This window comes from Siphateles boraxobius, unplaced genomic scaffold, assembly GCF_051911475.1.
Source record: "Siphateles boraxobius isolate OS27281-9 unplaced genomic scaffold, OSU_SipBor_1 2, whole genome shotgun sequence".
In the NCBI taxonomy this organism is placed as follows: domain Eukaryota; kingdom Metazoa; phylum Chordata; class Actinopteri; order Cypriniformes; family Leuciscidae; genus Siphateles; species Siphateles boraxobius.
The window spans coordinates 4,661,717-4,679,790 of NW_027508810.1; the positions used below are offsets into that span (position 1 = coordinate 4,661,717).

At 37.5% G+C, this 18,074-nt stretch overlaps 1 protein-coding gene across 2 annotated transcripts in view; it reads right to left on the bottom strand.

Annotated features, from left to right (window-relative positions):
• Window positions 1-18,074, bottom strand: part of il1rapl2 (interleukin 1 receptor accessory protein-like 2) — a 657,808-nt gene that overhangs the window by 42,406 nt on the left and 597,328 nt on the right. The window lies entirely within an intron of this gene.

The following is an 18,074-nucleotide window of genomic DNA, read 5'->3' on the forward strand; positions in this document are numbered from 1 at the left end:
CTTCTTAGCATGTACAGAGCTTAGAGCATTTGATTTAGAGAATATCATGTTTTCTGCCTGTTAACTGCCTCTAACAGCAAAAAAATCTTCATGAATATCAAAAAGTTCAGCATGTCAAACCGATTCTAATTTTTTTCAGTGATGACATTCCGGTTTACTGTACATCTGCACTGTGACTTTTAAGAAAAGTGCGGGTAAATTACATGACTGTGTAGTCTCCATTTAGGGGACATTATGAACAGACTAAACCGAAACTCCTACGCAAAGCCCCTTGCTTGTGCGGCAACTGAAAATAGCCCATGAAAAGCTGCTTATGCAATTGTAGATGTGTGGTGCACCCTTGAGAGCATCTCCCCACCGCTTCCAAATCCAGCCCAGCCAGCTGAACTACGGGCACTCACTGGAGCATGTGGGGGAAGAACAAATGGGAGAAAATATTGGAAATGCTTGTGGGATCTGGGACCTAATCAAGAATCAAAATAAGATGAAAGTACACAAAAGTACAAAAGAATTGCTCAAACATGTGAACTGCCTGAAGAAATCATTCCAGCATCCAGTAGAAAAAGGAAAGACAACAATGAATGTACAACAGGCCTGGGACAACCCAGTCTTACAAGAAGTCATAAAGAATCGAGTTGACAACCTCTTACCCAAGGAAAACCAATGAGCACAGAAAGGGAACAGCACATTTGACCCACAGGAAGATCAGCACATTCCATTTCCGCAAGGAACATTTCACTTCCTTTTCTATTTCTTGCTGTGAAAAAAATGGGAAATCAGACCCCATGCATGTTCAAGTCAACTCAAATATTTGTTTCGCCCTTTTTAAATCATTTTTTTTCCCTTGTCAAAAGTTGCTTGTGCAATAAACATTGGATATTGCCACATTTTTCATCTACAGTTGTTATTGCACACATTCAGCATCTCATCTCTGTGGAAGCCGACTTTGCTGTATCATTTATTCTACATCTCAGTGTTGTTGCATTTGGATTGTGTAGAAATGTGGCTTTATAGAGTGGACTGCATGCCATCTTCTGCTGAGTGCAGCTGTTACATACTCACTGACTAAACTGTCATGAAAGTTTCATGGCAGAGTACGGCCCACTCTTCTGAAAAGAGTCTGAAAGCATAAGGCTGATTCAATGCTCATTTTCTCAAGAGTACGGCAGTATTTTTGTGATGATGGAAGGTCATTCCATTTCAAATTATGCTTTGCAAAACAACACATTCAACAATAAAAGCTTGGGACAGCAGCTACAAAAATGCATGATTTAAAGTGTTTTTTCCCCTGTGCTTGAAGCTTGAGCTTGAGTTAGACTGGCTGATTTGCTAACAGCACAAAAAGCAGTGTGTAAAACCTCCTGACCATGGTAAAATCACGGTAATCACTGTAATTCTTGACTTGGCTTACTTTGGAAACATAAATGAATCATTATTAAGAATGGACAGATTAAGTGTTAATCTGCTAAATTATTATTTATAGTTAAATACCCACACTGTAAAAAGCTGACTTCACTTAAAAAAATGTGAGGGAACCCGTTGCCTTAAAATTATTAAGTAATAAACTTCATGCATAATGTTATGTGAACTCCATTACACATGAAGCTTATTGGCTTAATGATTTTTAGGTAACAGGTTTCCTCACTTTTTTTAAGTTAAGTCAACTGCTCACCTTTTACAGTGCAAGCTGCAGGTGATATTGATATGTAGACTTTAACTCTTTTCCTGCCATTGAAGGAATTTTCCATCATTTCTGAGACAACACTTCCCGCCATTGACGGGATTTTCCGGCTTTCCATGTTTTCACTGTTATAGGGTATATATTTCAGATAATGCGCTATTACGTATTATCTGAAAGAGTAAAGAATCTCATCAAATCACAGGTTAAAAAAGAAGCAGAAACAAGCGATAAAAGCATCGCTTATGCACGTTGTAGTCTTTGACAAAAACGCTAGTGTTGATGAAGGTAGAATACTTTTTTATGTTGATGTTTAACAGCAGAGGCTCTGTTTTGATTGCATATTCAGATATTCATACAATAACATTTTCTGGGGGCAATAAAAGTTTTAGGAAAATTATCAAAAATTCTGACGGTGGTTGGCAACTTAAAAAAAATGCTTGCGGGTAAAGAGTTATTTTAGAATTCAGAGTATGAAGCACAAGAGCTACAAAGGCGGCTGATCGAATCATAACTGTTCATGAAAGCAAATTAGCCCAGTTTGACTTTCAACCTTATAAAGACATTAAATCATTTTTACAAAAAAAGTGTGTTTTTATTAACCAAGCAATTTTTACACTTTATAGCGTAATCTAATAAATGTCAAACCAATAACTGATGGTCAACATTAACTATAGTCAAATTTAACTAATTTAATAATAGATAAACGGAACTGAATCAACACTGATGTCCAAAGACATTAAATGTCGAAAGAATGTCTCCAAAATAAAAGCTACCATCAGTACTATAAGTCAATAATTTTCAAAACATTTTGGCTGGATTATCCACATACAGTATACAGGTTAGGTAGGAACTTAGAATTGCAACCATTTTTTTTTCTACATTACTGTATGACCACAAAATGTCATATTGTGAATATACAAAAAAAAAAAAAAGCTCTCAATTAAAAGATATCTTCTTAAATCAAAAAATCTCAATATAATAAACAGTTGGCCTAGCAGTCTAGAGTGCTGTTTTAATGAGCATGAACTGTGGCACATGCACTTGATATAAACACAAAATGCCTGGTTTTCTTTCTGCCTGCCAATTTAATTCTCCCTTAGCCAGCACATACATTTGATGCCTCGCCAACTACGGCCGTCAACAAACTCTTCCCTGCATCATTAAAAAAAGGTTTGCACAGGACATTTATATTTATTCCATTACCTTTTATTTTAAGTGAAAAAAATACATGTATCCAGAGTCACGTCAACAAAAACCAGGAAATATTTTTGGACACACTAAATGACTTTGGGGAAGTTTGCACCAGAAACTTGCAGCACAGTGTTTCACGAAATATGAAATATTCACTAGTTTCAGCAATGTGCTGACTGAGCAATTATTACATACACATGTCCACCAATGACTTAAGGGCGTGGGATACACACCCATCTGAATATATATCATTATATATCAATTAAAAAGTGAACGCATTTCTAAGAAACAGAAAAGGGACTTCTTGGAACTGACCACATGTATGAAACAATCTATTTTAACATATGATTTTTTTTTTCATTTACAGGAACTGCCAGTATCTGGCCATTCAGTCTGACATTGCTCAAAGAGATAGGTAAAAGTGCCTGAAGAACTAACCTCTCCTAGAGCTGGTTAAAATGGTCCAGCACTTCACAGCATGTGAGAGCTCAAGAGACCGGCAGAGTTTTGGGACAAATTGTTGTAAAGCTGCGGCCGTCAGTAAGACTGAAAGGATTTGCACTCGTGGAGAGCTCACGGAGCACTTCCAAACTCCTCTGGGACAGCAGCAGGAAAGACAAGCCCAAAGAGGCTTCAGGAGTGTGAAGTGAGCCACGGGTCCATTTGAACAACGGTGTAGCTGATAAGCCATTTCCATTCCAACGAAACAGTCCACTGATGCATTAAGTAGTAAATATGAATCAATTCAGGGTCATTTGTGCATAAAAAGGGACCTTCCCCAATAGTTAATAGTTAAATGTGTGTACATTAATAAATTCCAGTTTATGAATGCATGTAAATAGACTTATAAACAAAAAAGTTTGGCGTGCAGCCCAACAGACCTACTTCTTGTAGTAGAATTAAATAAATTTAAAATAAAAAGGAAAACTCTGGTAACACTTTATAATAAGTATAATATAATAGTAAATAGTTTTCACTTTAGGTTAGATCACAGAAAATGGGAAAATGACATTAGGGCCCTATCATACTCCCAGTGCAATGCAGTGCCAGGCAACGCAAGTGTTTTTTGCTAGTTTCAGCCTGACTCAGTTATCATTTTCACATCCTGCACGACGTTGTTTAAATAGCAAATGCATTTGCGCCCATTTGTGAGCCCATGGGCTGCTGGTCTGAAAACGAGATGTGTTCGGGTGCATTGTTGGGGTGCCGCTATTTTGAAGCACCTGAAAAAGACTGAGGCATTGACCAACAGAAACCTGGTCTAAAGTCAATGGCGCATATTTTTTTTTTTTTTGTTATTTAACGGCGCGTTAGTAATGTGTGCCAATAGATGGGTGCACAACACGCATACACTCTGCTTATTACACACACAGGGACGTCCAGCAGCACACAAACATGCCAAATATTACCGTACAAATAAAAGTACAAAATAATTCTGAAAATAGGGCCCTAAGTGTTTTAAACCAACCTTTATTGGACATTAATTGCATTCATATTCAGTGTTCCTTAAAATGTTTACAAATACATTAAGCACACACACACACACACACACACACACACACACACACACACACACACACACACACACACACACACACACACACACACACACACACACACACACACACACACACACACACACACACACACACACACACAGTTTCAAGGCAGTCAACACAATAATTAGTTTCCTTATCTATACATCATTTAGATGGCTCTTCACAAAATCACATCTCGTTTCTTAAAGTGTAAAACGTTTAAAAATAGCATCAAACTGCTTAATGTACTTTTAAGACGATAAAGGTATACGTAAGCATTGATATATCGACTATATCAGAATTTTATCGTCATGAAACTGTATACTGGTGAATATTTTGTCATTATGACATAGGTGATTTATTTTTACAAAGTGACCTCACAAACTAATGGCCTGGCAGCAGAATACAGTATTTTCAGCCGTTTTCACAGATCTGTGTGAACGGGGATCATTTTGACAATGTTGTCTATACTCAAAACATAAAGGAAAAACTCATTTTTAGTACATCTGTCGTGCCTTTAGATATTCCATACATGGAATAGAGAATTTGAGTGCGACCTGGATGCACCAGTAAGTGTTGAGATTTATTTTGCTAATAAAATTATCATGCTAGAACTACACTATCTCTAGTCTCTCGGTATCATCTCAGTGAGCTGTTATTACATTTTACATTTGTGCAGTAAGATGATTTAAGCGTGGACAAGAAATTTTCTTTGGGCAGAAAATGCTAGTGTGGACGGAGAGCATTTTGAAACACCATTTTCATGTATCCAGATTCATGTTCACGGGGAGAACATACAAACTCAACAAAACATGAGTGTGTCCACAAATCCCTGATTGACAAAAAGCCACAAAAGGCAGTGTAATACAATAATACAATGTCACAGTTAGACTAAATTAGATCAATTAACCCTTTCCCCCAGAGAACATCTTACCCCATTTTACCTTTTAGGTTGGGGAATGATTATCAACTGTTATAGCTGTTCAAAGCCAATATAATTTAATTTACATTGCAATATTTATACATTTTTAAGCACCTTTTTGCAATAACTGTATTTTTATCTGCCTGTTATGTGTTTCATATCGTTGAAAAGTGTTTAGGTTTAGGGTAGTGTTGGGGTTATGTGCTCAGAATTATAAAAATTATAAAGATAAGATACACAATTGTTTATAAAGATAAGGCAAACAATTAAAAGCAAAGACAGTGACACCTAGAGGTACTTTTACATCATTAATAGTCACACACAATGTTGAGGCACCTTGGGAGTGGGAATGGGTTGTTTTTATCATATAGAGGTCCTTCTCAAAAAATTAGCATATTGTGATAAAGTTCATTATTTTCCATAATGTAATGATAAAAATTAAACTTTCAAATATTTAAGATTCATTGCACACCAACTGAAATATTTCAGGTCTTTTATTGTTTTAATACTGATGATTTTGGCATACAGCTCATGAAAACCCCAAATTCCTATCTCAAAAAATTAGCATATTTCATCTGACCAATAAAAGAAGTGTTTTTAATACAAAAAAAGTCAACCTTCAAATAATTATGTTCAGTTATGCACTCAATACTTGGTCGGGAAACTTTTTGCAGAAATGACTGCTTCAATGCGGCGTGGCATGGAGCCAATCAGCCTGTGGCACTGCTGAGGTGTTATGGAGGCCCAGGATGCTTCGATAGCGGCCTTAAGCTCATCCAGAATGTTGGGTCTTGCGTCTCGCCACTTTCTCTTCACAATATCCCACAGATTCTCTAAGGCAGGCCAATTGAGCACAGTAATACCATGGTCAGTAAACCATTTACCAGTGGTTTTGGCACTGTGAGCAGGTGCCCGGTCGTGCTGAAAAATGAAATCTTCATTTCCATAAAGCTTTTCAGCAGATTGAAGCATGAAGTGCTCCAAAATCTCCTGATAGCTAGCTGCATTGACCCTGCCCTTGATAAAACACAGTGGACCAACACCAGCAGCTGACATGGCACCCCAGACCATCACTGACTGTGGGTACTCGACACTGGACTTCAGGCATTTTGGCATTTCCTTCTCCCCAGTCTTCCTCCAGACTCTGGCACCTTGATTTCCGAATGACATGCAAAATTTGCTTTCATCCGAAAAAAGTACTTTGGACCACTGAGCAACAGTCCAGTGCTGCTTCTCTGTAGCCCAGGCCAGGCACTTCTGTGTCTGTTTCTGGTTCAAAAGTGGCTTGACCTGGGGAATTCGGCACCTGTAGCCCATTTCCTGCACACGCCTGTGCACGGTGGCTCTGGATGTTTCTACTCCAGACTCAGTCCACTGCTTCCGCAGGTCCCCCAAGGTCTGGAATCGGTCCTTCTCCACAATCTTCCTCAGGGTCCGTTCACCTTTTCTCGTATATATAATTTAGAATAGAACTTCTATAATTATGTATATAATTTTTTATTGTTGTACTGTTTTTACTTCTATTAATAATGTAGGCTAATAGCATTAACATAAACAAAACTTTCTTTTTCTTAGATCACAGGCCTAATGGCAGGTTTATAACTTTTGTCATTTTGTATTTTGTTTGTCAACATCTTGACTGTCATAAACAGATTTTAATATGAACTCAAAGATGTATCAACTATTTTCTTATCGTATGTAAGCAATGCAATGTTAAAAAATATTTTATATCTCCTAAGACATCTACAATGTAATTTTTTTTTTTTAGGCAATACAATTTTGCTCTAGGATGAAGTCAGTTTTATAATGGAGGCTGACAATGGGCGGTTTAGGGTGAAATCTGCATATAAATGTTTTTTACAAACACATCAGGATTCATCAATAACTTTCATGAAAATTCAGCTTTGCCATCACAAGAATAAAATTACATTTAACAATATAGTAAAATAAAAAGTTATTTTTAAATTGTAATAATATTTCAGTCTATTAACAATTACCTAAGCTATTACATGACATTTAAATATAATATATAAGGTTTGGCTATTCCTTGACACTGTGTGTAGACAATAGTTCTAGATATCAGTTTTGTCACAGTGTGATGGAGGAAGAAGGAAATGAGGAGTCCAAAGTTCCAATGCAAATGTTTACTTACAACAATATACAAACAGGTACAGACAGTCAGAAGGTACAAAACACTTAGTACAACGGAGAACAGACATGGGCCGTTTCTCAATACCAAGTACGCAAACTTCGGACTTGCATCCTTGGTAGTTCGGACTTGCCAAGTTCGACTCAAGAGAACGAAATCCCGAGGACGAGAGGACGCAAAGTTAATCCGGTTATTCTGCAAATGGAACAGCGCGTTCTTGATCGAGTCACTCAGCTCGCTCTGGCTACTCCAGTTATCTCTATATGTATATTTTAGGCAACAATAAAACGAAATGTGGTATAAAATACATCTCTGCCTCTTTTTATCAACAATAAAACGAAATATGTAATAAAACACCACTCTGCCTCTTTTCATGTAAAAAAAATCTTAAACATATGGCCACACAAATGTGGTTCAGGCAACGCACATTGATTATCTTCACTGCATATATTTATAACAACAGGAAATATAAAACACAACCCTGCTTCTTTTTGTTTTCATTTTAAAAATATGAAACATTATTGATCATTAAAACTGACATTTAACAAACAGAGACAGGGTTGTGTCATTTTATTTTATTATACATGTACAGTGAAGAGAATGTATAGTAAAATATATATATAAAAAAATATTCTATATATTTTAGAATATATAAAATTACACAACCCTGTCTCTTTTTGTTAAATGTCAGTTTTAATGATAAATAATATCCAGTATAAAAGTATAAGTAGCCTAATAGGTATAAGAAGCTACAAAGAGAAATAAAGCAAATAGGCTCTAATAGGCTACAAAGTTAAAGTTAAATAGCCTAAATATATAAAGTTATGAAACTTCACTTTGCCCTCAGCCAAAACGATCTGCCATGGAACAAACTATAGATTAATGAGACCAAAGATCGACTTATACACAAGACAAATTATATTTTATGTTTCCACTAGACTAGAGACATCAGAGCCAGCGGCAAACATCAGAAGGACTAGCCGAGGAAAAGCTGTTGCAGTCGGGGTTAATGAGCGCTGAACTCCCGGTGATCGCCTGAATCTCACAACTCCGAAAACGTCAGATACATTTTTCAAATAGGCGCTATCTTTATAAATAAACCACATATTTGAGCTTTAAAAAACTACATTCTCAAATGAAACACTCTTAAAATTACATTCCGTGACACAATAACAGTAGTATTTTGATTACGCAGGTTTTCTCCTCTGCTTTTGACGCTTGCTGGTTGGTGCAAGATGCATTCTGGGATACCTGGCTGTCTCAAGTCCGCACAAGTCACCTCTCAATGCATCCTCTGTAAAAGGGGCGGATCAAGAACACATCCGGGGATTTGAACTGGACTTGCCTAGATGTGAACTTTGAATTGGAACAGTACTTGGGCAGCGACTGATGACGTTTCACAAGTCCACAAGAACACAAGTACAGACAAGAACGCATATTGAGAAACGGACAAGGACTGACTGAATAGAAGGGAACTAAATACAAACACAGATGAACATTGGTTGACAGAACAGAGGTGAAACAGATGATGATGAGGATGATTATAAACACAGGTGATACAGATGAACTGATAATGATGATGACACGTGAGATGAAGATAGGCAGACAAGTCCAATTGAAACCAAACTAAACACAAAACAACTGTGACAAGCTTAAGGAGGGCCTTTTTAGTTAAATAAATGACATTGCATCAAGGTCATCATCAGTGAGGTCAGGCACTGATGTTGTGCGATAGGTTCTGGCTCAGTTTGCTTTCCAATTTATCCAAAAGATGTTCAGCAGAGTTTAGATCTGGGCTTTGCACAGGACAATAACTTTTTCCAAACCAGAATGTCATGCTGGATTAGAAAAACTAAATTTCACTAACCATTGGAACAATGTAAGCACAGAATTCTCTAGAACATCACTGTATGATGTACCGATGAGTTTTTGTTTTCACAGAAATGGCTAGAATACGGAAAAAAATTATTACTTATTAACCATCAAAGCCATTAATTATTAATTTCTGTCAACATTATGTTTGGCCAAATCATGTATCTATTTAGAGTTAGCACTCCCAAAAGTAAAGTTGTGTATGGACTAGATCAAAAGTTCCTCAAACATTCAATGTTGTCCATTAGCAAATATCATCATGTCTATTAATTTGGTGATTTTCTCAAATGTCTGAAACAAGGGCAACTTGAAATCACATCTTGAGAAAGATGTAATACAAAAATGGGATTTTCATATGGGTGGAAAATGAAATTGGAAATATTTTAAATACATTACAAAGCATTTGATCTTACAGAGTTAGCAATGGGTCCACCAAGAATAACTGCGTCCTCACACAGATTGATTGAATTTGCTATTCAATGATAAGACTGAGAGAATGATCAAATTAACTCTTTCAATTTCATTACTGGATCATGTGACCATGACTGAACCCTTAATTATTCATGACACACCCTGGCCAGCTCAGGATATCTAAATCAACAACTTGATCTCACAAGAAAACGTGACTATGCATACAATTTTGTCAAAGTCCTGCAAAATATTATTACACTTTCTACATGAAATGTCTCTTATATTTATAATAATTTCCTTTTCAACAACCTTTAAGACAAACCCCAACCCTAAACCTAGTCACAATTCACAAAAAGTGCATTGATTTTACAGTTTTTCTCAAATGCTAAAACACAAAAGCCAATCCTCTAAACCAAATCACCAGTTGTCTAACACATTTACTAAATCTAGCCATCATTTTCCAATATCATACACACATTTCACATGAAGACACAATTCACAAAACACAATCCTCCGTTCTCATAAATCTTAACACATTTTTCCTTGCTAAAACACAAGTTGCAAAAGAACTCTGCTCATATTCTCAAATGAAAGCTTATGTGATGCAAAATGCTTGCCACAGTCAGCAATATTTGAACACAATGAACACACCTGGCGTCATTCATTACACACAACGACTCAAAATTGAAGACACTTGTTGCTAATGCTGTGACCACATGTATAAAAGCAAGTTCAGAGTGCACAGTTTGCTGAAGATTCCAAACAAACACAATGGATGAAGGCAGAGTCAGGGGAAGAGGAATTCGAGTCAGAGGAGGGAGAAGAGCTGGCCATGGAAGAAGAGGAGCAGGCCAACAAGGGAGAGGAGGAGGCCAACAAGGGAGAGGAGGAGGCCAACAAGGGATAGGAGAAGGTCCAGGAGGGAGAGCAAGACAACCTCGCACCATCATTATGGACGAGATGCGAGCAACAGTCATTGACCATGTCATAGTCCATGGCATGACAATGGCTGAAGCAGGACTAAGAGTCCGTCCAGACCTGAGTAGGTTCACCGTGGCCACCATTATCAGGGCATTCAGACAACACAACAGGTATTGTACTCTATTGCTTTCTTTGTCACAAAGGGGGGGGTGTAATATTACTATTTGTGCGGGCATGGGTTTGGAGGGGCTTGTCCACCGGCATGCTGTCCTTGGGTCTTACAACACCCAACGTCTCCTCACCTCCCTAGAGGAGCTAAAATACATCCTCCTGGGCCGCCAACAACACCATCCTGGGCCCGCACATCACATTTATGTGATCATTTGGGACAATGTACACTTCCACAGAACAAACCAAATCAGAGAGTGGTTCACCACCAACAGTAACCACTTTTCAAACGTCTGTCTGCCACCCTACTCCCCTTTCCTGAACCCTATAGAGGAGTTCTTCTCATCGTGGAGATGGAAGGTTTATGACAGACATCCATACACTAGAGAGAACCTCCTAAGGGCAATGGAGCTGGCCTGTGTTGACATCCCATTGGAGGCCTTCCAAGGATGGATTCGCCATTCCAGGGCGTTTTTCCCGCGGTGCCTGGCAAGAGACAATACAGCCTGCGATGTGGATGAGGTGATGTGGCCCGATGCACCTCAGCGACATGATGCCGCACAGTGATTGTGGTGTGAATAAAGTAAATAAAAAAACTTCACACCCTGATCATGTTTTCAAGAGTACTGTTGTGTGCAATAGATTCTGTTTTTGCATTGAGTTGTGTTACAGTAGTGTACATGCAGAATTTACTATAGATTTATACTCTTCATATGAAACTCACAAATCTAAATGCCTAATCCTCTGCAAAGATCTAAGAAGACCCATTACTGTAAAGTTTCTAAAAATATGCATATGCATTTTGGTGTAGTGTGTAATGATGTGTATAGTGTTCAAATTTTTGAAAGCTTCGAGCTGCTCTTTTGGTGTGAAAGTTTGAGTTTTGAAGTGAGAAGGTGTGGTTGTGTTTATGTAGCTTTAGAAAAGGGTGTTGTGTTTAGACATTGGGGAACATGGAGGAAACGTTTGTGAAATGTGTTTTAGCATTTGAGAAAAACTGTAAAAACCCAATTAAGGAATGAAATTCAGTCAAATTCTGACTTATAGTTATGCCCATCTTTCAAACATTCAAATCATAATCAATTACTTCTTGAAGACAACCAAACTGGATCATGTGAAAAAAAAGAAAAATGAGTTTCACAGTTAAAAGCCGAGACACACCAAACCGACACCAAAGAACTAGTGTTGATGAAAGCCGACTGTGTTGTCGCCTCGCGTCGCTTGCATCGGGGGAAAAAGCTGCACTTGAACACACCGAGAGAACCACAGCCGACTGTCAGCTAGCATGGCCGTTCTGCGCCTGCGTGTAAATGATACAACTGTCTATTTCTGCAGATATATTCGTCTATATTCATCATTCAAAAAAGGAAACAGGCTGTAGATACACAAACCGTAAACAAAGCAGTGCATGCTTACCGTTTTGATTATCAATCCTGCTAAACACTTTCTTTATTCCACTCCGCTCATGTTAATATTGAAATATTTGCCAAGAAACACTCAGATTTTTTTTTTACCTTTATTTTTACAGGCAAGTCATTAAGAACAAGTTCTTATTTACAATGGCGGCCTGAATTCATGATAAGATGACATAAGATTAGATAAGATAAGATCACATAACATTAGAACAGCCTTCTATCTGTACCGTTTTTACTTCTTTGCCCACTGTTTTGCTATTATTCTCGTGCACTGACTCGTTCACTAAGCTGAACAGCCAATCAGAGTTCCCTCTTTCACAGACGGCCCGTTCGGCCAAAAAAAACCTGACGGCGTTCAACTAAGGCCAACGGTGCGGAACACACCGAAAAAACTATGTTGGCTGACTCTCAAAAATGGCCAGACGGCCGATCGTCGGCTTAAAAAATGTCCCGGGCTTAAAAGACATGCAAAATTTAAGTAAAGCTTAAAGTTGTGTATAGACAAAATACAATTTTCCTAAAAGCATTCAGTGTGTTGATCAAGAGCAAATCCCATCTACATTTCATTTAATTTGAGGATTTGTCCGAAGGGTTGGAAGAGGGCCATATTAACACCTATTTTCTATCAGAGGTGTGCAATTACAGGTCCATTACTATTACCTGTTGTGTCGAAGGTCATAGAAAGGCATGTCATTTTAGATTACACTCAAAGCAGTTTGGCCAACAGAAAATAGCCAACTGCTTCTCTTTAGAGTAGGTGAAAACTAAATTGGCCTGAGGCAAAGGTAGAGTCCTTTTCCAAGTCTTGTAATCCTTTTACTTTACTAGATTAGAGACTTGCATATGTTTGTGAATACTTCAATACTGAATCTATAAATATGGAATTCATGGAATTAATAAGTTGGTTCTATTTTATTTAATGATATCAATTAAATGCCATCACATAAACAAATAACTCATTTTTAAAAATATCCGTCCAACCATTATTATATGGTTGAGAAGTAATTAGAGAAGGGGCGTGGTTAACCTTAATATTACAATCAATATTAACAATATTATTGATCTGACTGCACTGACACTATTGGATGAGAAATTAACTGAACGATGACATCACTGTTTTCTGCAGAACTTTCAGCCGAATTGAACTAATTAAATATTTGATGATCTTTGCAAAGTAACTGCATCAACACTGAACTGACTTCAGCTGAACAATAACACTTTTTTTCTTTTTAGAGCTGCTTTACAGCCGAATTAAACTCTGCATCATTTAATCACTATTGTTCTGTTTATCACTGTAAAGCTGCTTTGAAACAATTTGTATTGTATGAAAATAAAGCGCTATGAAAGTAAAGGTAAAAAAATCTAATGTGCTCATTTAGATTAATAATTTCTTCAAAAATGGAATTCTGTCATTGTTTACATGTATGACATGTTCTTGAAGTTGAAAAGTTAAAAATTCAAGTTTCAAATAGGATGCAAAGCATAAATAAAACTATCAAAGTGGTTCATACTTGTGTGCTATAGAAGTCCCATGAAGCCACACAATAAACAACGCATTCTCACCCCAAGGCGTCACTAAAATGACAATTTTGACCATGCTTCAATATTCGACGCTTTAGGCACCCTTTAGCGTCAGTTACATGACGCGATCCTAGGGCGTCATCTTACTGACGCTTTACCTAAGCGTCAGTTAGATGACGCGGGTAGGTTTAGGTCTGGGGTAGGGTTAGGATTAGATAGCGTCATCTAACTGACGTTAAAGGTAAAGCGTCAGTAAGATGACGCCCTAGGATCGCGTCATGTAACTGACGCTAAAGGGTGCCTAAAGCGTCGAATATTGAAGCATGGTCAAAATGATTCCCAAGGCGTCAGTTTCATGACGCCTAGGGATGAGAATGGGCTGCAATAAATGTGTATATGAGAAAAACGGGCTTGACACCAAAAGGTACAATACTGACGTTACTGGCAGCATCTAAAATGTAAACCATTTATGTATGAAAAACTTTACAAAGGTACACGTTTATGAATTCATAATTCATGCAATTAATCGTTTGATTCTGGTGTAATTGTGATCAATAAGATTATGTTTTCAAATGCATGAATTAAACGCAGTTGGCTCATTTACCAAATCTGTAATTATTACATTTAATCCTGTTCTGTGCAACTTCTGGTGCCAGCTTTACAAAGTATTTCAGAATTTCAAACAAGACTAAACTTTAAAATATAAAAAAAATGTTTATCATTTCTGCAATCGTTTAACCATAAGTTATGTCATATTTATTTTCTTTGCCAAGGGACATCGTTTTCAGAAAATTATGTTCATAAAAAATACCATATAACTCACTTATTTTCAGAAATATTACTAAAACAACAGAGTGATCGGGGGAGAGTATTCCACAGTTTGGTTGCAACAATAACTCAATGATCTGCCCCCCATTGAAGAGAGGTGATACTGAAGGAACACGAGAAGGCCAGATTCAGATGATCGTAGTGAACGAGTCATACAAAATTGGGGTGATATGAGCAGACCGCTTGGTATGGGTAAGTATTCTAGCAACAGAGCATTGAATATATTGTAACCTGGAAATGGAGCTGGCAGGTAAACCACTGAAAATGGCATTGCAGAAATCAAGACGTGATGAGACAAATGCATGAATGACAGTTTCAGCATCTTTGACAGTGATGAAGGAACGGAGCTGGGCAATGTGACGTAGATGAAAGAATGCAGATTGTGTGATAGAGTTGATATGAGCCTGAAAGGAGAGAGAGGTGTCGAAAATAACACCTCGATTTTTAACCGTACTTGGTTTGATGTGAATACCAGCAATCTCACAGGTGAAATCAGTAGAAATAACTAGTGAGTGACGGAGTTCTAATTAAAAAGATCTCAGCTATGTCTATGTTGAGTTTCAGAAAATTTGAATTAAACCAATCTTTTATTTTATTCATACATGCAGATATTTTGTAAGTTTGGGCAGACAGAGCAGGTGTACAGCGTAAAAGTGATAATTAAAACCATAACGATGTAAGATCTGACCAAAAGGTAATATGTAAATTATAAATAATAATGGCCTGAGAACAGAACACTGGGGGATACCTTGCTTCAGCGGGACAGTAGGTAATCAAAAATCCTTTGCTGAAATGTAGAATTGTCAATCAGAGAGGTAGGAAGAAAACCAAATAAGAGCAGCACCAGAAATACCCACATCCAAGAGGTGAGAAATAAGTAATTCATGAGAGACGTCTCAAAGGCAGAGCTGAGCTCGAGTAGTAGAAGATTAGACAGAGAACCAGAGTCACCAGAAAGTAGTAGATCATTCACTACTTTTACAAGTGTAGTTTCAGTACTATGAAGTGGGCGAAAACCACATTGAAAGAGATCAAAAAGATTATTTGTGACTAGGGGTGGGACAAAATATCAATAGGGCGATATATTGTTGTCCTCTGTGTGATACGATAATTGATGCGGAGGCGCCACATATTGATATTTTAATTAATAGCATAAGGCACTCTAAATAGATTTCCCTGCTCCCAGCGTCGCTACTTCATGGCTACTCAAGGTAGCGCTCAGCACATGAATAAGGTTTTTAAAAGGGATGTGCAAGACTAGTCGACTAAATGGTACAGATGATACTAGTCGACACTGAAAACAATAGGTGATTAGACGGGAAAAAAATGCACAAGATTTTATTGTTCAAATTACTGTTAATTTAAAGTTACTGTGAAGAGCAGGGTGCACGCCTTAAAAACGGAGTGAGGCCAGTGGCGCGAGCGTTAATGAACGTCAGTCGGTTATGAAGCACATGCCGTTTACTTTAATTTTATTTATTTTAAAACTTCCGTTTACCGTTCACCGTTTCCCGCTTCTTCCCTGCGCCTTGAACTTTGTGACATTTATATTAAAAAGCATTTTAAATAGCACATTAAAATAAAACACTTGGAAAAATAATACCTTAAGAGGTAATTTTTTTTATTTTACCTCAGATGCGTTTTCTTCCTGTCAGTCACGAAGAGCACAAAAATAACCGCTCAAAAGACGAACGAGTATTTTGAAATATAATTAAAATGCAAAAGTTTTTTGTAAGCTGTGCCATTTCACACTTGGTTAACTCGAGCTATGTCCATGCATAACCATATGCAGGACATGCATGTCGGTGTGATAGCCGAAGCAAGCAAATTTGATTTATAGATTGTGTTTCAAATGGACCATGTATACACAAGTCTTTAGAGGGTTTTTTACTTTTAAACTAGTCAGTTATAAAACTGACGTTTAAACGACCGTCAAATTAGTCGATACGCATATCCCTAGTGTTTAACAGGATGGCGGACAGCAGTGTGAGTAAAATAATAGATGCCCCAGCCACGTTTAAGTTCAAAATCTGGACGCACTTCGGCTTTTATACCATTGATGGGACAAACATGTTGTAAATAGACATATTTGACACTTTTCATCGAGCGCTTGCATACATACACACGGGACCGTTTGAAAGCATGCGTCTATCAGTGGATTCGCCCTATTTACTTCAAATGCTAAATTTAATTTACAGACTAAAAAAGTTTCTGTGCTGTTTTCTACCAGTTTAGATTTTAATAAAGAGAGAAAACCTGCACTGAACCTTTTCACAGGCATTTTGTTTTCATAGTTTGTTTTCATGACAGATATCATGATGTATCATTATAGGATGGTCTAGAAATATATCGATTATAGCAGAATTTCTGTTTCGTGATATTATCGGTATCGTGTATTATATCGTATCATGAATGATATGACTATGATTAACATGACTATGATTCCCACCCCTATTTATGACTTGAAAAGACTGAAGCTGGGAGGCAACAGTACTTTCCAGGAATTTAGCAAGAAAGGGTCAATTTGAAATAGGACGATAATTAGATAGAACTGAGGGATCAAGATTTGGTTTCTTAAGAACAGGGGTAACAGCAGCAGTTTTGAGTGGCAGAGGGAATGAAGCACAGGCAAGAGATGCATTGATGAAGTGAGAAATAGGTGCAGAGATGACAAAATGGCAAAGTTTTAGGAGTGAAGTAGGAGCAGGTCAAGTCGGCAGGATGAAGATTTGGATTTTAAGATTAACTAAATTAATTTGGCAAGACAGAAGATGGACTAGTCAGAGAAAAGAAAGTCAGGGGCAGACCAGATAGATTTGGCAAAAACCTAAGCTTCGTAGCATCAGTAGAGAAACACCACTGGACCACTGGCATCTGTCTTTTCTAGCAAGTAATTCAGGAAGGAACAGCAAAGCTCACCTGATGTTAGAGCATCATGGGATGGAGGTTTGGTAAACGTATTTATTTGTGTTAAATAATGCTTTTGGCCTGTTGCTTGATTGTTAATTGTGGCAGAGACGAAACTTGAACGAGCAGAGTTCAAAGCAGATCAATATTGTTTGAGATGTTCAATAAAAGTTAAATAGTGAACAGTGAGGCCAGTTTCCTGTAAATACGCTCAAGTTGTCTACCAGTAGCCTTTAGGATACGAAGCTCAGGGGTTTACCAAGGAGAGGAGTGGGTGGAAGGGACACTTCTGGTCTTAACAGGAACAAGCTCCTGCAAGATTTCAGAAATGGTGGAGTGATAGTTAGATAATATCAGTGAGGGAGAGGAGATATCAAAAACATCAGACAGATTCAAAGAAACATGGAGGTACAAAATGATGCAGTATCAACAGCTTTGAGATTGCAATAGGATATAACAGTCATAGGACATTTTTATGCATAGGTAAGCTTAGGCTAAAACCAATGAATATTATATGAGTCAGCCTTCAATACCATACATTTAAATGTAT